Below are 20844 nucleotides of genomic sequence, written 5' to 3' on the forward strand. Positions count from 1 at the left end.
TCCCCTTTCTTTACCAGCACCTCCAATAGCATTTTTAAGAGCATAATTAAGGAAATTATAGAAAAATAGCATTTTTAAGAGCATAATTAAGGAAATTATAGAAAAATAGCATTTTTAAGGAAAATATCAAAAAAATTACGTGCTAACATATTGCACTGTCTTAAAAGGATAATCTTTACAATGATGCAATGGAACTAGTTCTCAAGCGGGTGATTGTGAACTTCCAAAGGAATTGTTGGTATATTTTGTGCAATGGGTATACAATTTGTAAAACATATAGTTGGTTGTTCTCTCTCAAAGGCTAAAGTATATTTGGAATTTTCATTTTGGATTGGGACATTAAAATGGGGCTTACTGTTGCAATTGGAACTGCAGGGCAAGAAAGAATGCTTTTCTTCATGCTTGTCCATATGCTATGACTTGATCAGACCAGATGTGGCTTTGGAACTTGCCTGGATGAATAATATGATTGAATTTGCATTTCCATTCCTACTTCAGGTTCTTGATATACTCTGATGATTCTATGAATATTTTAAGTTTCTCTTTAATAAACATTTTAAATCTTCTGCAAAATTAAATAGCTAATATTCAAAAACATTATTTTTCAAATTTCATTAGAGAATACACGACAAAAGTTGATGAGCTTGTTAAGGACAAGTTAGAGGTTGTCCAAGAATAGAAATCAAGGAGAAAGAAGAGAAAGATCTTGTTGCTCAACAGATATGCATTTTGCTTAATTGAGCCTCGAGGAGCACTTGTTCTACTCTACGAATAGTTTTTTAAAATTCTAATAAATATGTGCCTATTTTATTTACAGAATATGTATGTTCAACTTCTTCCCCTTCCTTTGCCACCACCTCCAATAGTTAAGAGCATAATTAAGGAAATTATAGAAAAATAGCATTTTCAAGAGCATAATTAAGGAAATTATAGAAAAATAGCATTTTTAAGAGCATAATTAATTTGAAAAATAGCATAATTAATAATAAAGTTTAGTGGCTTGCCCACTTTTATTGAAAAAAATAAATAAATTTGAAAAATAGCATTTTAAGAGCATAATTAAGGAAATTATAGAAAAATAGCATTTTTAAGAGCATAATTAAGGAAATTATTGAAAAATAGCATTTTTAAGTAAATTATAGAAAAATTATGTGCTAACATGTTGCACTGTCTAAAAAGGATAATCTTTACAAGAATGCAATGGAAACTCGTTCTCAATCGGCTGATCGTGAACTTGTAGAGGAATTGTTGGTGTATTTTGTGGAACAGGTATACAATTGGTAAAACATATAGTTGGTTGTTCTCTCTCATAGACTAAAGTATATTTTGAATTTTCTTTTTGGATTAGGGCATTGAAATGGGGCTTACTTTTGCAATTGGAACTATAGGGCAAGAAAGAATGCTTTGCTTCATACTTGTTCATATGCTATGACTTGATCAGACCAGATGTGGCTTTGGAACTTTCTACGATGAATAATATGATTGACTTTGTGTTTCCATACCTACTTCAGGTTCTTGATATACTCTAATGATTCTATGAATATTTTAAGTTTCTCTTTAATAAACATTTTAAATCTTCTGCAAAATTAAATAGCTAATATTCAAAAAAAATCTTTTTTAAAGTTCATTCGAGAATACATGACAAAATTTGATGAGCTTGTTAAGGACAAGTTAGATGTTGTACAAGAAGAGAAATCCAAGGAGAAAGAAGAGAAAGATTTTGTTGCTCAATAAGTATGCATTTTGCTTAATCGAGCCTCAAGAAGCACTTGTTCTACTCTACTGATAGTTTTTAAAAATTCTAATAATTATGTGCCTATTTTGTTTACAAAGTGTGTATTCTCAGCTTCTTCCCCTTTCTTTGCCAGCACCTCCAATAGCATTTTTAAGAGCACAATTAAGAAAATTATAGAAAAATAGCATTTTAAAAGCATAATTAAGGAAATTGTAGAAAAAATACCATTTTTAAGGAAATTATAGAAAAATTATGTTCTAACATGTTGCATTGTCTAAAAAGGATAATCTTTACAAGGATAAAATGGAAACTAGTTCTCAATCAGGTGATCGTGAACTTGCAGAGGAATTGCTGGTGTATTTTGTGGAATAGGTATACAATTGTTAAAACATATAGTTGGTTGATCTCTCTGACAGGCTAAAGTATATTTTCAATTTTAATTGTGGATTAGGCATTGAAATGGGGCTTAGTTTTGCAATTGGAACTGCAAGGCAAGAAATAATGCTTTGCTTAATGCTTGTTCATATGCTATGACTTGATCAGTCCAAATGTGGCTTTGGAACTTCCTGGATGAATAATATGATTGAATTTGTGTTTCCATACCTACTACAGGTTCTTGATATACTCTAATGATTATGTGAATATTTTATGTTTCTCTTTAATAAACATTTTAAATCTTCTGCTGAATTAAATAGCTAATATTCAAAAAAAAAATCTTTTTAAAAGTTCATTCGAGAATGCATGACAAAAGTTGATGACCTTGTTAAGGAAAAATTAGAAGCTATCCAAGAAGAGAAATCCAAGGAGAAAGAAGAGAAAGATCTTGTTGCTCAACAGGTATGCATTTCGCTTGATTGAGAATCAAAGAGCACTTGTTCTACTCTACTGATGGTTTTTTAAAATTCTAATAAATATGTCCAAGGGGTTGAGCTTAGTTGGTTAAAGCATTGAGTTCTCAATGTGGAGACCCAAGTTCAACTCCCATGAGGGACACCTTTATGTAGAATTCTAAGTTGTGACTCTTGGTCTTCCTAAAGTGGATTTCTAAGTTGTGACCCTTGGTCTTTCAATTGTTGTTAGTTTGCTCAAAAGGAGCTGATATTTGTAATAAGTTTGTAACGTGGATTCTCGAATGAGATGATATGTACTGATTATATGATATCTAATCCAAAAAAAACAATTCTAATAAATATGTGCCTATTTTGTTTACATAATATGTATGCTCGTCTTCTTCCGCTTGCTTTCCCAGCACCTCCAATAGTATTTTTAAGAGAATAATTAAGGAAATTATAGAAAAATAGAATTTTTAAGAGCATAATTAAGGAAATTATAGAAAAATAGCATTTTTAAGAGCATAATTAATTTGAAAAATAGCATTTTTAAGAGCATAACTAAGGAAATTATAGAGAAATGGCATTTTTAAGAGCATAATTAAGGAAATTATAGAAAAATAGCATTTTTATGAAAATTATAGAAAAATTATGTGCTAGCATGTTGCACTGTCTAAAAAGGATAATCTTTACAAGGATGCAATGGAAACTAGTTCTCAATCGGGTGATTGTGAACTTGCAGAGGAATTGTTGGTGTATTTTGCGGAATAGGTATACAATCGGTAAAACATATAGTTGGTTGTTCTCTCTCACAGGCTAAAGTATATTTCGAATTTTCATTTTGGATTGGGGCATTGAAATGGGGCTTGCTTTTACAATTGGAACTGTAGGGCAAGAAAGAATGGTTTTCTTCATGAGTGTTCATATGTTATGACATGATCAAACCACATGTGACTTTGGAACTCTCCTGGATGAATAATATGATTGACTTTGTGTTTCCATACCTACTTCAGGTTCTTGATATACTCTGATGATTCTATGAATATTTTAAGTTTTCTTTAATAAACCTTTTAAATCTTCTCTAGAATTAAATAGCTAATATTCAAAAAAAAAAATTTCAAAGTTCATTCGAGAATACACGACAAAAGTTGATGAGCTTGTTAAGGACAAGTTAGAGGTTGTCCAAGAAGAGAAAGATCTTGTTGTTCAACAGGTATACATTTTGCTTTATTGAGCCTCAAGAAGAACTTGTTCTACTGTACTCACGATTTTTAAAAATTCTAATCGATATGTGCCTATTTTGTTTACAAAATATGTATGCTCAGAGTCTTCCCTTTGCTTTGCCAACACCTCCAATAGCATTGTTAAGAGCATAATTAAGGAAATTATAGAAAAATAGCATTTTTAAGAGTATAACTAAGGAAAATTATAGAAAAATGGCATTTTTAAGAGCATAATTAAGGAAATTATAGAAAAATAACATTTTTAAGAGCATAATTAATTTTAAAAATAGCATTTTTAAGAACATAATTAAAGAAATTATAGAAAAATAGCATTTTTAAGAGCATAATTAAGCAAATTATAGAAAAATATATTTTTTAAGGAAATTATACAAAAATTATGTGCTAACATGTTGCACTGTCTAAAAACGATAATCTTTACAAGGATGAAATGGAAACTAGTTCTCAATCGGCTGATCATGAACTTGTAGAGGAATTGCTGGTGTATTTTGTGGAATACGTATATAATAGGTAAAACATATAGTTGGTTGTTCTCTCTCACAAGATAAAGTATATTTTGAATTTTTATTTTGGATTGGGGCATTGAAATGGGGCTTACTTTTGCATTTGGAATTGGAGGGCAAGAAAGAAAGCTTTGCTTCATGCTTGTTCATATGCTATGACTTGATCAGACCAGATGTGGCTTTGGAACTTGCTTGGATGAATAATATGATTGACTTTGTGTTTCCATACCTACTTGAGGTTCTTGATATACTCTGATGATTCTGTGAATATTTTAAGTTTCTCTTTAATAAACATTTTAATTCTTCTACATAATTAAATAGCTAATATTCAAAAAAAATCTTTTTCAAAGTTCATTCGAGAATACACGACAAAAGTTGATGAGCTTGTTAAGGACAAGTTAGAGGTTGTCCTAGAAGAAAAATCCAAGGAGAAAGAAGAGAAAGATCTTGTTGCTCAACAGGTATGCATTTTTCTTTATTGAGCCTCAAGTAGCACTTGTTCTACTCTACTGATAGTCTTTAAAAATTATAATAAATATGTGCCTATTTTGTTTACAGGATATGTATGCTCAGCTTCTTCCCCTTTGTCAGCACCTCCAATAGTATTATTAAGAGCATAATTAAGGAAATTATAGAGAAATAGCATTTTTAAGAGAATAATTAAGGAAATTATAGAAAAATAGCATTTTTAATATTCTAATTAAAAAAATTATAGAAAAATAGCATTTTTAAGAGCATAATTAATTTTAAAAATAGCATTTTTAAAAGCATAATTAAAGAAATTATAGAAAAATAGCATTTTTAAGAGCATAATCAAGGAAATTGTAGAAAAATAGCATTTTTAAGGAAATTATAAAAAAATTATGTGCTAATATGTTGCACTGTCTAAAAAGGATAATCTTTACAAGGATGCAATGGAAACTAGTTCTCAATCGGGTGATTGTGAACTTGCAGAGGATTTGATGGTGTATTTTGTGGAATAGATATACAATTGGTAAAACATATAGTTCGTTGTTCTCTCTCACAGGCTAAAGTATATTTTGAATTTTCATTTTGGATTGAGGCATTGAAATGGGGCTTACTTTTGCATTTAAAACTGCAGGGCAAGAAAGAATGCTTTGCTTCATGCTTGTTCATATGCTATGACTTGATCAGGCCAAATGTGGCTTTGGAACTTGCCTGGATGAATAATATGATTGACTTTGTGTTTCCATACCTACTTCAGGTTCTTGATATACTCTGATGATCCTGTAAATATTTTAAGTTTCTCTTAAATAAACATTTTAAATCTTCTACAAAATTAAATAGCTAGAATTCAAATAAAATCTTTTTCAAAGTTCATTCGAGAATACACAATAAAAGTTGATGAGATTGTTAAGGACAAGTTAGACGATGTCCTAGAATACAAATCCAAGGAGAAAGAAGAGAAAGATCTTGTTGCTCAACAAGTATGCATTTTTCTTTATTGAGCCTCAAGGAGCACTTGTTCTACTCTACTGATGGTTTTTTAAAAATTTAATAAATATGTGCCTATTTTGTTTATAGAATATGTATGCTCAGCTTCTTCCCCTTGCTTTGCCAGCACCTCCAATAGCATTTTTAAGAGCATAATTAAGAAAATTGTAGAAAAATAGCATTTTTAAGAGCATAATTAAGGAAATTATAGAAAAATTTGTGTAGACACCCAAAATTGTCATGTTTAATTAAATAAATATTTTATTTATTTAATTATCTAATCCTAATTCTTCTATTAATTAAATAAATTTTTATTTATTTAATTAATTCATTTATCCTCTTCTAGCCTTATTTCTCATTTAAATAAATATATTTATTTATTTAAATTATCCCTTTCCTAAATTAAATAAATATTTTATTTATTTAATTGTCCTACTTCTTCTATTAATTAAATAAATCTTTATTTATTTAATTAATTCATTATCTTTTTCTACACATGACACATGTCATTCATCTCTTATTTCCTACATTACCTACCTCTTTCATTATTTTGGTATTTCTTATACCTACCCTCTAATCCTAGCCGACCTCTCTTTTTACACCTCTCAATCTTAACCCTCCATTTCTTATTGTGTCTTCTATTTAAGGAGATGCTTTCTTCATTGACAAACCCTAATGACATATCCTAATGACTGATTTTGGAGGACTTGGCTACACTACAATTCTACTTGCAACCACATTCCGTTCTTTATTGAGCTCTTGTGCATACAAAAATCTGAGAGCAAGCATATCAAACAAGATCAATGGAGATAGGAAGAATGGAGATCAAAACCCTAGTGGACATGTGATGGTATAATCTTTGTGATTTTGAGTTATTTGCATTGTCTTGGGTTATCTTCATATGTTATGGTGGATCTTTGTTCATTGTTAGGCTAGGGTTTGGTGGTTGAATCCATTTTAGTCTTTCAATATTGTTGTTTATTGTTATCCATTTTCACCATACACATTTTGGCACGCCCGGTGGGACTCTTGTCCCTTTGCATTTAACATTTTGTTGCAGATTTTGCATTTTTGAAGTTGCAGATCGGACGATTTCGACGACATTTTAGGTTTTTTTTCCGCGTCTGCGAGTGTTCGGATCGCGTTTTTGTATTTCAGAGGCGTCTGTGATATCTTTGATCGCGTCTGTGTTTCTGTCATTTCTATTTTTTTGCAGGTTTTCGAAAGTCGCGTCTGTGATCCCGAATCGCGTCTGTGAACCATCTGATCGCGCCTGCAGAATAAAGAGGCGTCTGTGTTCTGAGACCGTGTCTGTGAATAACAGAACTGCGTCTGTGTCAGACAGACGCGTCTGTGTCTAGTATAACAGCGTCTGTGCATTCTGTTTTGCAAATTTTTCAAGTTTTTCGATTCGGGTTTTCGGATTTTTGTATTTAGAGTTTCAGATCTGGTTTATTTTTGGCTAACCTTTGCAGATCTAGCTAACCTGATTTGTGCAGCTTGCTTTGGAGGCAAATGCGTTTTTGTTGAAGGCCCCTTTTCACAAAGTCTTTTTGGGTTTTCTAAAAATTTACCTAACTTGTGTGCTTGCAGGAAGGGGTTATCATTTGAAACAACCCAAACTACTAACAATTTTGTTGCAGGGCCCTAGCTAGGGTTTTGTAAATTTTATTGTGTGCCTTGTCTTCATAGCTTAGCAAACACTTCAATTGGTGCACTAAAATTGAACCATTGTCTTTTGTGTCTTGAGCAATAGGCTCTTTTTGTTTATTCTTTAGAGGGCCTGTCTTCCTGTGTGGTCATTAGGACTACTAGTGAGAAGAGAACGACCCAAGTGGTAGCAAAAGAAAAGCCATCTTCTTCCAAGCCACTATAATCAAATGTATTCATGGTGAAAACTATGAATAACGTGTGCTGATTAGTTCATACCGAAACTATGTCTCCCCATAAACCCGTTTGATCAAATTTATTTGATCATTTGTAGGGCGTAACCCCTACCGGCTGGGAGCCTTCTGTATTTACAGAGCTGAAAGTGCCGCATGTATGGCCACACGAGCGGATGCCCTTACTAGCACCTCATTGTTTTAGATGCCCAAATCCTTCTAGTTGTTGAGGCAGGAGGTCGGACCTCTGGTAGCGGCCCACACACATACGGTTCTTAGTAGAGATACAAAGTTCGCCATGGGGAGTTTTCATGGGGACTGATGCTTGGCTGACCCGAGAAGTGAGTGCCGAGGGTGGAGCCAGTGAGGTCAAGCATCTAAGTATCCGCTCTGAATAGCGTAGCCTCGGGGGTAAAACCCCATGTGGGATCAACAATTATTGTCCTGGCCAGCCATAAGAATTGTGCTTGACTTATGATAAACATTCAAACAATCAAGACAAAACAGCAAAACATTGTGTCTTTTGTGTCTTCAAGTGTATGCAAAAACTTTTTACATCAAACAACACACTTTTTGGAGTCTAAACAGTCTGCAAACATTGGGTCATCAACACTGTGTCCTCTTGTCACGAAAAACAGTCAAAAAATCAGATTTGGTCACAGCAAAACAAATTCACAGATAGGAAAGATTGCACTAAGGTTGCAGAAACGCGTCTGTGTCTGATAAAACCGCGTCTGTGTCGGAAAAACGCGTCTGTGAAGTACAGAATAGCGTCTGTGTTTTTATCAGCGTCTGTGTCGAACAGAGACACGTCTGTGTCTGGAAATCGCGTCTGTGAAGTATACAGGCGCGTCTGTGTCCACAATTGCAAAAAACTGTTACAGTCCCAGCAAACATCAACAGGAAATCTCAGAATCACGTCTGTGTCAAACAGAATAGCGTCTGTGTCTTAAAACCGCGTCTGTGAAGTATACAGAGGTGTCTGTGTCAGGATTTGAAAAGTTTAACAGTCAAGAAAACAAAGAAATCAGTTTTGGCATACTTGAGCTTCCTAGGTTGTCTCTTCAGGTTTCATCTAGCATTCAGCCTGTTCTAAGGTCTTACACAGTCCATCATTGCTTCATACCTCATTTTACATTCATACTTGTCTAAACTTGAGTCAAAAGGTCACTTGCTTGTCCTCACTATACTTTGTCAACACACTACATACTACAACACTTTGCTAAGTGGTCCCTCATCAAGGTTTCTTACCTTTGGGTCTCATTTGGTCTTACTTAGAGTCAAGGTCAGCTTACCTCATCAAGAGAAACTATCCTCTCTTTGGAAGTTACACCTACTCTACAACATACATACTTGGTCTTACACTTTGGACATTGCAAGTACACCTTCAGATTCATTTACATTCCATACAACTCTTAGTCTTACATACTCTTGTCATTTTCGTCTAGTCTCTCACATATTGCTAAACACCTAGTTCATGGTTGAAACCCGTCTTCAAAAATCTAGGAGAAAAGCTAAAGAAGCTCAAGGGTCCGTAAACATGAGTTCTTATGAGTATGACAATGATGTCTTCTACAATCCTGAGCACACTACATTACCAGACATGAATGTTTATAGACACAATCCAAATATGGAAAGCGCAAACGCTATACACAACGCTACACACAATGACAATGTTGACAATTCTTCAATACTATCAGCAGACATACAAGAGTCTATAATGGATCCTCAATTCAATAGATTGGTTGAAGAGATAATGAGGAGAGATCGTCAATATTTCTTAAACATGATGGCACAAAGTGGAGCTAAAATACCACATGATTTTGACTTATCTCAACTTATGGAAAGTAGACCTTCACAACAAACTCAACCAAATAGTGGAGGACCCAATAATATGATGCCGGAGTCACCATCAGTTTTGCTTCAGAAACCAGCAATCCCACATACACAAGCTCAAATGCATGATACTTACACTCAAAGACCATCATGGCGGCCTTATGTTCAAATACATGCTCAAGATATGGGTCAACCAAGACAAATGGATACTCAAGGACTTCCTCAAAATTTTGACACAAGAAGACCTCATGCCAAAATTGGGGGCAACACAATGGAAAATGAAAGGCCTATTGAATATGGTTTATATACACAAAACAGATATGGGGTCCCTCAACATGAAGTTATACCAAGTGCTCCATATATGTCGCAACAATATAGACCTCCATATGGACATGTCTACGATCAGTATCATCCATATATGCAACAAGCTCCTCCTCAAATGGGTGTTTCAAACATGGGATATGCTACAAGAAATCCATCTCCTCCCAAAAATAATTTGGAGCAACAAATTAGAGATCTACAAAAGAAAGTGGAAGACATGGGCACATCAAAACCCACATATACTATGAGAGATATATGCCCTTATCCATTTGATAAGAGCATTCCAATGCCTCCGTTTCCTCCGCACTTTGCAACACCGAAATTTGACAAATATAGAGGGAGAGGAGACCCCAAGGCACACATAAGACAATTCTTCACAGCTTGCATTGAGGTAGCAGCAGAAGAAACATACTTAATGAGGTTGTTCCCACAGAGCTTAGGAGATCAAGCGATGGAATGGTTTTCTCAATTACCTCCTGGTATTAAGTCATGGGGCGACTTAGCAGAAGCATTCATTCAGCATTTTTCTTACAACATTGAAACAGATGTCTCAGTTACTACCTTGTGCAATACGAAACAAAAAGAAGGAGAATCTTTTGCGTCATTTTTACAAAGATGGAGGAACTTAGCTAGCAGATGCTCTTGTGAAATCCCGCAAAAACAAATGGTGGAGATGTTCACACAAAATGTTAACAAAGCTATTGGCTATGATCTCAGAAAAGCTTGTTTGTCTACATTTAAGGATGTCATTGAAAAGGGCCTAGCAACAGAAAAGGTCTTGATTGAACAAGGAGTTATCAAACTATTCAAAGAAAACAAAGAGGACTTTAAGGGAAAGGACAAACCAAAGTTTTGGAACAAGAACAAGAACACGGTTAATGATGGCGTTGTTGATGCCAACACAGTGAGACCAAAGTTCGTCTTTTTTGGATCAAGTTCTACCAACAATCAAGTGAACAATCAAACGGCTGCTAAACCACGAAGGAAATATACTCCATTGGGAGAACCACTTGAATCAGTATTCAAAAAGCTTGTAGCAAACAAGGTGATCACGGTCCCAGACTTTCCTCCATATGAACCAAAGGTAAAACCGAATTGGTGGAATGATGATGAATATTGCGAATTTCATAAGAGCAAGGGTCACAAGACAAGTAATTGCCATCGATTGAAAAACATTGTACAAGATCTCATTGACAGAGGAGATATTGAGATTGAGGGACATTCATCTAACCAAGAGCATGAGGTGTTTAAGGAACCATTCCCAAAACATGACAAGGGAAAAGGCAAAGTCACAGATGATCAAGCCAATTACACCAGAACATCTTACAATTATGATTCCACTATTAATCACATCTCAATGGACAATCATATTTCTACCATTACTATCAAAAATAAAAATCCTGAGAATCCTCCTCAGCGACCCAAAATTGTCCTAAAAGGTGTGGGATCTTCATCCACATCTACCTCCGAATGTCATGTTACAACCTGTCGAGGTAAGATCACATTGCCAGGTACCTCTACTAAGAATACCAATCTTCCGTCAACTAAGCCTGAGTACGATCTTGTAGAGCAATTAGGGAAAACACCCGCACTTATCTCTATTCTTGAGCTCTTACGCATATCTCCTGCACATAAAGCTATCCTTGATAAAACCTTGAGAGATACTGCTGTCCCTACTGATCTGAACGTGGACCAGTTTCAAGCCATGGTGGGATACCTATCCGTTCCACACTCCCTCACATTCATAGAAGCCGATGACGCCTCCATAAGTCAGCCTCATAATGCACCTCTACATATTGAAGCCTTCATACATAAACACCGAATAAAACGAGTCCTGATAGATGGAGGAGCAGGTCTTAATATTTGTACATTGAGCACCATCAGACAATTGGGATATTCTGACAAAGCTGTGAATTCTATGAACCAAATCACCATTAAGGCTTATGATGATGAAGAGCGTTCGTCCAAGGGCACAGTCATCTTACCACTAAGAATAGGGCCAGTCACAAAGGACGTGATTTGTCAAGTCCTGGATCTAGACCTCACGTATAACATATTGCTAGGACGTCCATGGATTCATGAAATGAGGGCAGTCCCATCAACGTACCATCAGTGCATAAAATTTCCTCATAATGGAGTCGAGGTAACGGTCAATGGTGATCCAAATCCATTCATATATTGCAATAACTTGAGATCACATACTGAGACTATCATTCCTAGCAATCGTGAGGCTACTCCTTCTTCAGCATATATTGATCCTGAGTCATTAAAGCCCTCGACATCTAAACAAGGTGAACTTAGAGCCAAGTTTCAAGACAAAGGCATGGGAGAATACACTCTAAATCAAACAATGTTCTTACGACAAGTCATGAACTCCCCCAAGGAATATGGGAGGCCACATCCTAATAAGCAAATCTCCATCATGCTACTCAAATGGGATCCTACCGTCTTTCAAAAATGGGGCGAATTAGAGGAAGAAACTTTATATAAAATGCTATATAAGGACGCTGAAGATGATACACATGATCAAATTATAATACCCTGTGAAAACTATGGCAAAGGTTTCAAAATTCTGCAGAGATTCGGGTATGATGGAAAGAGTCCTCTTGGACTATGCAAAGAAGGTGTCATGGAGCCTCTACAACCTGAGCTAACTACAAGAAGGGAACGCTCTAAGGGGCTTGGTTTTCTAAATCCCAAGATTCAAAACAAAAGAACAAAACAGATATGGCGAGTCAAAGTGGCTGAAGTTCAACAAGAGGATAATTATTCCATAGACTCCAATGAGTGGGAATGGGGTTCAGACAAATCCTCCAGCGACTATGAACTCAATGAGACATTTAGAGAGCCAGATGAACCTACAGAGGAGGAGGAGTTTTACAAGAAATTCAGAGTTGGTCAAGAACCGACCCATAAGGATCCCGCACAAGCTTCGTTTCAAGGCCCTAGGTCAGGATCACATAGGATGAGGACACTTGTCCCTGAGGGTGCTACTAGTGATGATAATTTGGACTCGCTCACGATCGACACTGATGAGGAGAGTGCCATTGACGACCTCGATGACTACCTTGACATACCTGAATATAACCACATCTTCACTATTAGCCTTGCGGACTCTAAAAACACTAAAGACCTTCCCCTCGTTCACCCCCAACTCATTGACTGGGATCAGGATGGACCACCACAGTTTGATACATTTCAAAATGACGAAGCTATTGTTGATTATCTGGGCATTCGCGATGATCTTCCTCTTGGAGACCATAAAGCAGGATACGTCATAGAGCTAAATAACATGGCATACTTTGGTGAGGGTGTCGGGCCTTCTAGTCGCAAAAATGTGAAAATAAAAACAAAACAAGGGTCTTATGGCGAAAACCACACTGTGGCGCTCTCCGACTCTAAAAAAGTAAAAAGAAAGGACGTATCTGAGGGTGAAAACCTCTCTGAGGCGCCCGAAGATGGAAGGCTTGACATTCTCCCAGCATCATACGAGGAAAAATCATCCATGTTGGTAGAGGAGACTATAAAGACAAACATTGGTACAGCAGAGGTTCCACACAACATATTTTTGGCTCAATCATTAACAGAGGCCGAGAAAGCAAGGTTCATAAGCTTCTTTAAGGAACGACAAGTCAACTTCGCATGGTCTTATGCTGATATGCCTGGACTAGACCCCGACTTAGTAATGCATCATTTAACAGTCAAACCGGGGGCAAAACCAGTAAAACAGAAATTGAGGAAAATGCATCCACAGGTGGCATTGCTAGTCAAGGCAGAGCTGGAGAAATTACTAGATGTCGGATTCATACGCCCAATTGATTATCCTGAATGGATTTCCAACTTAGTACCTGTTAGCAAACCAGATCGCAGCATCCGAATATGTACAGACTTCAGGGATATCAACAAGGCTTGTCCGAAAGACGATTTCCCATTACCAAACATTGATTTAATTGTTGATCTCACAGCAGGCCATGAGATGTTATCTTTAATGGACGGATTTTCTGGATATAATCAGATCAAGATTGCACCTGAAGATCAACATAAAACATCATTCACTTGTCCATGGGGAACCTTCTGCTGGAATGTCATGCCCTTTGGGCTGAAAAATGCAGGTGCCACGTATCAACGAGCCATGACTACTATCTTCCATGATCTCATGCATGTAACGGTGGAAGATTATGTCGACGACCTTTTGGTTAAATCAATAGACAGAAATACACACTTGGACATACTTTCAGTTGCTTTTGATAGGCTGGAAAAATACAAGGTAAGATTAAATCCAAAGAAATGTGTCTTTGGAGTAACCTCCGGGAAGCTCCTAGGATTCATTGTGTCTAAAAGAGGAATAGAAGCTGATCCAGCAAAAGTCAAGGCTATCTTAGACATGCCGCCACCCAAGAATATCATTCAACTTCGATCTTTACAAGGGAGACTCCAGTCTATACGAAGATTCATAGCACAACTTGCAGATAAGTGCAATCCTTTCCAGCACCTGCTACACAAAAACATTAAGTTCAAATGGGATGAGAACTGTCAACAGGCTTTTCAGGCACTTAAAGACTATCTTTTGAACCCGCCAGTTTTGATGCCACCAATTCAAGATCAACCATTGCTACTTTACATATCAGCTACTCCAACAGCGCTGGGGGCACTACTAGCACAGCAAATACCTGACGGCAAGGAAAAAGCAGTATACTATATCAGTCGCACATTGGTGGGATATGAGCTGAACTACACACCAATTGAGCGTGCATGTCTCGTTGTGGTCTTCGCTTCACAAAAATTACGACATTACATGCTTACTCACAAAACCAAGTTGATTGCCAGAATTGATCCACTAAAATATCTGCTCAACAAAGCTACACTTACTGGGCGACTGGCCAAGTGGGTAATGATTTTGAGTGAATTCGACATTGAATACGTGGACAGAAAAGCCATAAAAGGACAAGCCATTGCAGATCAATTGGCAGATGCTCCCATGATAGATGATGTTCCTCTACAGTCAGAATTTCCAGATGATTCCATTCTAACAATATCACCTGCAAAGCCATGGCAACTATACTTTGATGGCTCATACACACAGCATGGGGCAGGAGCGGGTATACTCTTTATAACTCCCCAAGGTGATTCTATACCAAAGTCATATCGCTTATCATTTCCTTGCACCAACAATATAGCGGAATACGAGGCATTAACAACTGGGTTAAGAATTGCAGTTCAGTGGAAGATCCAAGAACTTCGTGTTTTTGGGGATTCTCAACTTGTCATCCGTCAAGCAACTGATGATTATCAAACAAAAGATGAAAAGCTAATGCCTTACAAACAACTGGTAGATGATCTGAAACAGCACTTTGCAAAGATAGAGTTTGAGCAGATACCAAGAGAACAGAATCATGCTGCTGATGCCATGGCTACAATTGCTTCGCTCATTGACCTACCGCAAAATGAGACCTGCTATGAGTTCCTGGTGGACAACCTGCTGATTCCGTCATATGAGATCACTCCTACAGAAATGATATGTGTTGTTGGTCCTGAATCCCAGTTATATGGTTCCATATTCACATACCTTCGCGACAACATCTTTCCTCCCGATTTATCGAACAACCAACGCCGCACTTTCATCTGCCAATCCTCCCGATACGTTATCCTAGCTGATATCCTATACCGACGAGGTCTAGATGGCACCCTCCTTAGATGTTTAGAGAGTGACGAAGCTCAGATTGCGTTACGAGAAGTGCACGAAGGGATCTGTGGTCCGCATACTAGTGGTCCTACCTTGGCCAAGAAACTCATCAGGACTGGATACTACTGGCCTACTATGGAAAAAGATGCATATCAGTTTGTCAAGAAGTGTAAGCAGTGTCAAATTCATGGAGACCTCATACATGCACCAGCGCAGGAACTACAGCCACTTGCATCTCCTTGGCCCTTTTGTCAGTGGGGACTCGATCTCATAGGCAAGATTCACCCTCCTTCTTCCAATGGACATAAATTCATTATCACAGCCACAGAGTATTTCACAAAGTGGATTGAAGCCGTGCCTCTCACACAAGTTACTGGGAAACAAATCGCTACTTTCATCCTGAACTATATCATTTGCCGATACGGAATCCCTACTTCCATTATCACCGATAACGGGCGTCCTTTCAAGAACCAGGATGTTCGTGAACTCTGTGAGCGCTTCCATATCTCTCATCATTTCTCCACGCCATATTACCCCCAAGGTAATGGCCAAGCTGAGGCGTCTAACAAAACAATTCTCAAAATCCTTAAAAAGACAGTCGACGACGCTGGCCGTAACTGGCATGTCCAACTCAATCCCGCACTTTGGGCCTATCGTACCAGTGTCCGCACACCTACAGGAGCTACACCTTACTCACTTGTCTATGGTGCTGAAGCCATCTTGCCTATTGAGGTCGAGTTACCTTCTTTACGGGTCTCCTTGAGAAACATAATCAACGATGAAGACTACAGGGTCTCTCGCTTACAAGAACTAGAACTGCTGGAGGAACGACGACACACTGCTTTTAATCATCTCAAGGCTTACCAACAACGAATGAGTCGCAGTTACAATCACAAGGTCAAGCCTCGCACATTTGAGGTAGGTGACTTAGTCCTCAGAGAGAACCCCAAGAATCAGCAAGATAGAGAAAAGAAGGGCAAATTTGAACCCAACTGGCTGGGTCCTTACATCATCACAGCAGTATATGGATCTGGGGCATATCAGCTCTCAACTACAGAAGGTGAATCCTTGGAGGATCCTATCAACAGCATGCACCTTCGCAGGTTCTACACATAAGCTCTTTTTGAGTATCCTAATTTCAAAAATACAAAAAAATCAAAAAATTGCAAAAATACAAAAAAATAAAAAAAAATTATAAAAACAAAAAATCGTTACTTGGTGAAAACCTGGCAAACAGGCGCCTTGTGACAACAAAAAAAATTGAAAAATCCAAAAAAGTAAAGAGAAATAATTTCGTCCAACGGTGAAAACCACTTCGGTGGCGCCCTGGGCAAGTACCATGGTGAAAACTGGGTCACCAGCGCCATGCGTAGAGACTTTGCTCCTCCCTCCTTCAGGATTCACTTTCATCCTTTCACTTTGCACACACTCACAACTTATTCGCTCACAATAAACTTGCCCATTCCCATCATGGCTTGCTATTGATCTACCCAAGATTGGTTAGCCATCCATAACCCTCCCCTTTCACTCCCTTTTCCATCCATAATAAATCAGATCCTATCTGTGACTACGGCCAATTCCTACGTCTAGTAATGGGTGTGGAACTGAGAACATCGCATGTTTCGAGGAGTACAGTTTTCTTCAGTCTATCCGCGCACAATCCGCAATAAAGCAACATTTGCATCGCAAATCCGCAATAAAGTTTCGTCTTCTCCGCAATAAGGTATCAGTTTCATGGATTCAGTCAGTTTCAAAGGAGACACAGCAGCAACAATGGGCTTCAACAAAATCAAATCTTTTAACAGACTCAGACAACATATGGTTCAGTGCTATCTATCCTTTTTGTGAAGGTGAACATCGTGACCACAATCGAATAAGACTTAAACAAGTGACAAGAGTCACTAAACTTGAGGACTACAGTGGATGTTGGTGTCGAGTCTTGGTTTTCTTTTGATTTTATCTTTATGGTGACATGTCTTTTAGCTTTTCCAGGATGTCTTTGACTAGAGATTCTATCTCCAGGATGTCTTTGACTAGAAAGGCGAGGATGGGGTATCGTCACTTATTTGCATTTGCTGTCTGTGGATTGTCTTTTAGTAATGCTATGACTTGTCCAAGGATATGAGGACACTATGAGTCTAGTATGAACTGGGGCATTCCTTGTTTGTGACTGTCTTATCTCCATGTAAACAGGTACAATGACTTTCTGGGTCGAACGAATGCCTCGATTGTCATAACCTATTCTGCCATAATAAAGCTCAATGATGATAACGCACAAGAAGCTCTTTCACGTTCATATCTTCTGTCTTCCATCCCCCTTTCTTGATTGACTTCCATCGTCCTTCTCGAGTCCGCGTAGCCCGCTATCACATGACTGAGTATAATGACACATCAAAAACATTTGCATTTCATATAGTTGCACCTGCATCACCACATATAAGCATTTCATACATACATATAGATATTACAACTGCATCACATCCTGCACACAACACCTGTTAGCACAATTTACATTTGCATTATCATATTCATCTGCATTACATACATTCACATTTGCATCATGCATCACATATACAACATAAAAGGACAAAAATGTATTGCATTGCATCATATAAGCATCTATATCATAAAATATGTATCACATAAGAACATCTCATCACATAAGGTACGCATGCATATAGCTGCCGCAAAAAATGGTGACTCATCTCATATATAATCAAATGTGTCATAATACAATGATGTCAAAAGAATCATATGGCTACAAAAGAATCACCCGCAGGTGTCTACAATACAATAATGGTACATATACTGATACAATGGGAGCCCACTATAGCTATGAGGAACTCCCTCCCTCGGAGCCGCCTCGCCTCGACGGAGTCTGAGCTGTAGATGGACCCGCCCCAGGATCCCCCTGTCTCTCTGGTGGTGGTGGAGGCCCCATAACCCCACCGCTGGATGCCTGTCTCCTGCGGCTCCCTCCCGTAGCCGTCACTGTGCGCGACGATCTATGGAAGCTCCTAGCCCGCTGATCTGCTGGCACGGCTGCATAGTATAGATCCCTCCAGTAGGCGATCTCCTCTCCAGCTCGCAAAACATATGCGTAGCCTGCCCCCGCATCCTCTGCTACCCGCCTACCTGCCCTCAGAGCTGTCTCGGCCTCGGTATATCTCTGGATGGCCTGATCCCTCTCCCGCTCTGTATCTCGGACCCTGATCCTAAGGTGGTTCCTCTCTCGAACCAAATCCTCAATCTCATCTGCCTGGCCCTGGCAGATCTCCCGCAGCCTGAGCACCTCATCCTCCTCAGAGTCTCCGCTCTCCGTCCCTGCCTGTGGCTCCTCCTCTACAGGTGCCTGTCCCTGTGCCTCTGCCTGCACCTGTCCCTGTGCCTGTATAGGTACCTGTGGCTGTACCTGTCTCTGTCCCTTTGGCTGCACCTGTCTCTGTCCCTCTCTGGGACCCTGTGCTGCTGGCACCTGTAGGGGCAGTCCACCCCGTCCTCTCACCACTGGAGCTGCTCTCTCCTGTCCTCCCTCCCTCCGAGGTGCTACCCGTCTCTCTCCCACCACTCCCCTCCGCCTCCGCCGGCCTCTACCTCCATCCCCACCTCCATCATCATCCTCTCCTCCACCCTCTCCATCCACTAGCTCTGCTGGATCTGTCAATCTAGGAAATGGATGCTCTGCCCAGTATGCAGAGTACTCTGCGTCCATCCCTGCATCATCTACCTCTGGCCACATGTCCCATGGCATCGGCATCATCTCCGCTAGCTGCATAACTGCCTGATCATATGATAGCAGTGGGCCAAACTGCACCTGATCTCTGACCGTACGGGCATACATGCCCGAGCCTCGTGGCATCCTCTGAATCCTGCCATACTGCCTGCATACCCTGTCCACCAGCTGTCTCTCTAATATATATGGCATCCGCCCAATCAGGTACCTGCTCCGGAAGGTGTAGGGCAGCTCCAATGCGTCGTCCTCCCACTCCTCGCACCCCAGGTACGGCCTCCAGATCACCATGTCAATGTCATCAATGACTCTCCTCCAGTGCTCCAATCTCCCAATCCGAGGCTGGGATGTAATCATGGCATATAGGTGCACAAAACTCTGTCCCTGTCCTCTACCTCTGAAGTGAATCGGCCGGGTGATGGGAAGGTGCTCATAGGCCCACACCTGCAAGAGAGTCACACCGCAGCCCAAACCCACTGATCCATGGTATACAAACTGATGCAGCTCATAATACAAATGTGCTAGGACACATGGCCCCCATGCATACCTAGTGTGCTCTGCCATCAGCGTCTCCAAGGCCCCTCCCCAGCCCACTGCCAATCCTCGTGTGGCCCTGTCTGGACACAAGTATCCACTGATGACTCCCCCAACAACTGCCGGCAATGCTAATCCTGTGGCAGTCATGGTGTCCCAGGCTACATGACCTGCTCGCATCTCCAACTCAGGATCCTGAAAAACCCGTCTCAAGGCCTCCCTGTCACCGTCACGGTCGTAGGGGATCAACTCTCCATCAATGGGAACATGTAGTATCCTGTATACATCCTCTAAGGTCACTGTCATCTCACCCATCGGCAGGTGAAACGTGCATGTCTCTGAGTGCCATCTCTCGGCCAACGCAGTCAGCAACCCCATGTTTGCTCGAAACTCGGGCACATAGAGCATATGTGTGAGACCCATCTCCTCAACGGAAATCATGTCCTGGATAGACAACTCTGGTCGCAGTCTCTGAGTCGACGGGAATCTCTCCCGTGACTCCAACATCGGCAAATACTCCTGCAGTCAAGCAAATCAATCTTGTCAGTTATCGTGGCATTCACTGTTTATCACAAAATGCTACTTGCTACCTAAATGCATATGGTTATCTACCCTAGTGACACTCACTGTTCATCACAAAGTGTTGCTATTTATCCTAGTAGTGCTCCCTGTTCATCACAAAGTACTACGTGTGTGACATTCCCTGTTCATCACAAAGTGTCACTCACATTCGCACTCCCTGTTCATCACAAAGTGTTGTCTATCCTGGTGCTCCCTGTTCATCACAAAGTGCCTTGATCTATCCTAATCTTCCTAGAGGACCTGCTTGAGTGTATCCTCTCAGCAGCTTATCCAATCGACAGCGTATGTTCATCACAGAACTGCCGATTTGACCTAAAGGACTAAAACCATGCATTTAAACACACAAACGCACTTTTTCAACACACACGCGCTTTTAACTCATAAACGCGCTTATAGACTGCATACACGCGCCTCTGCAACACAGACGCGCTTTCTGAACACAAACGTGCCTATGTCAGACACAAACGCGACCAGGGAACACAGACGTCCCTGCATGACATAAACGCTATTA

The sequence above is a fragment of the Cryptomeria japonica genome, chromosome 1 (assembly GCF_030272615.1).
Source record: "Cryptomeria japonica chromosome 1, Sugi_1.0, whole genome shotgun sequence".
Classification (NCBI taxonomy): Eukaryota; Viridiplantae; Streptophyta; class Pinopsida; order Cupressales; family Cupressaceae; genus Cryptomeria; species Cryptomeria japonica.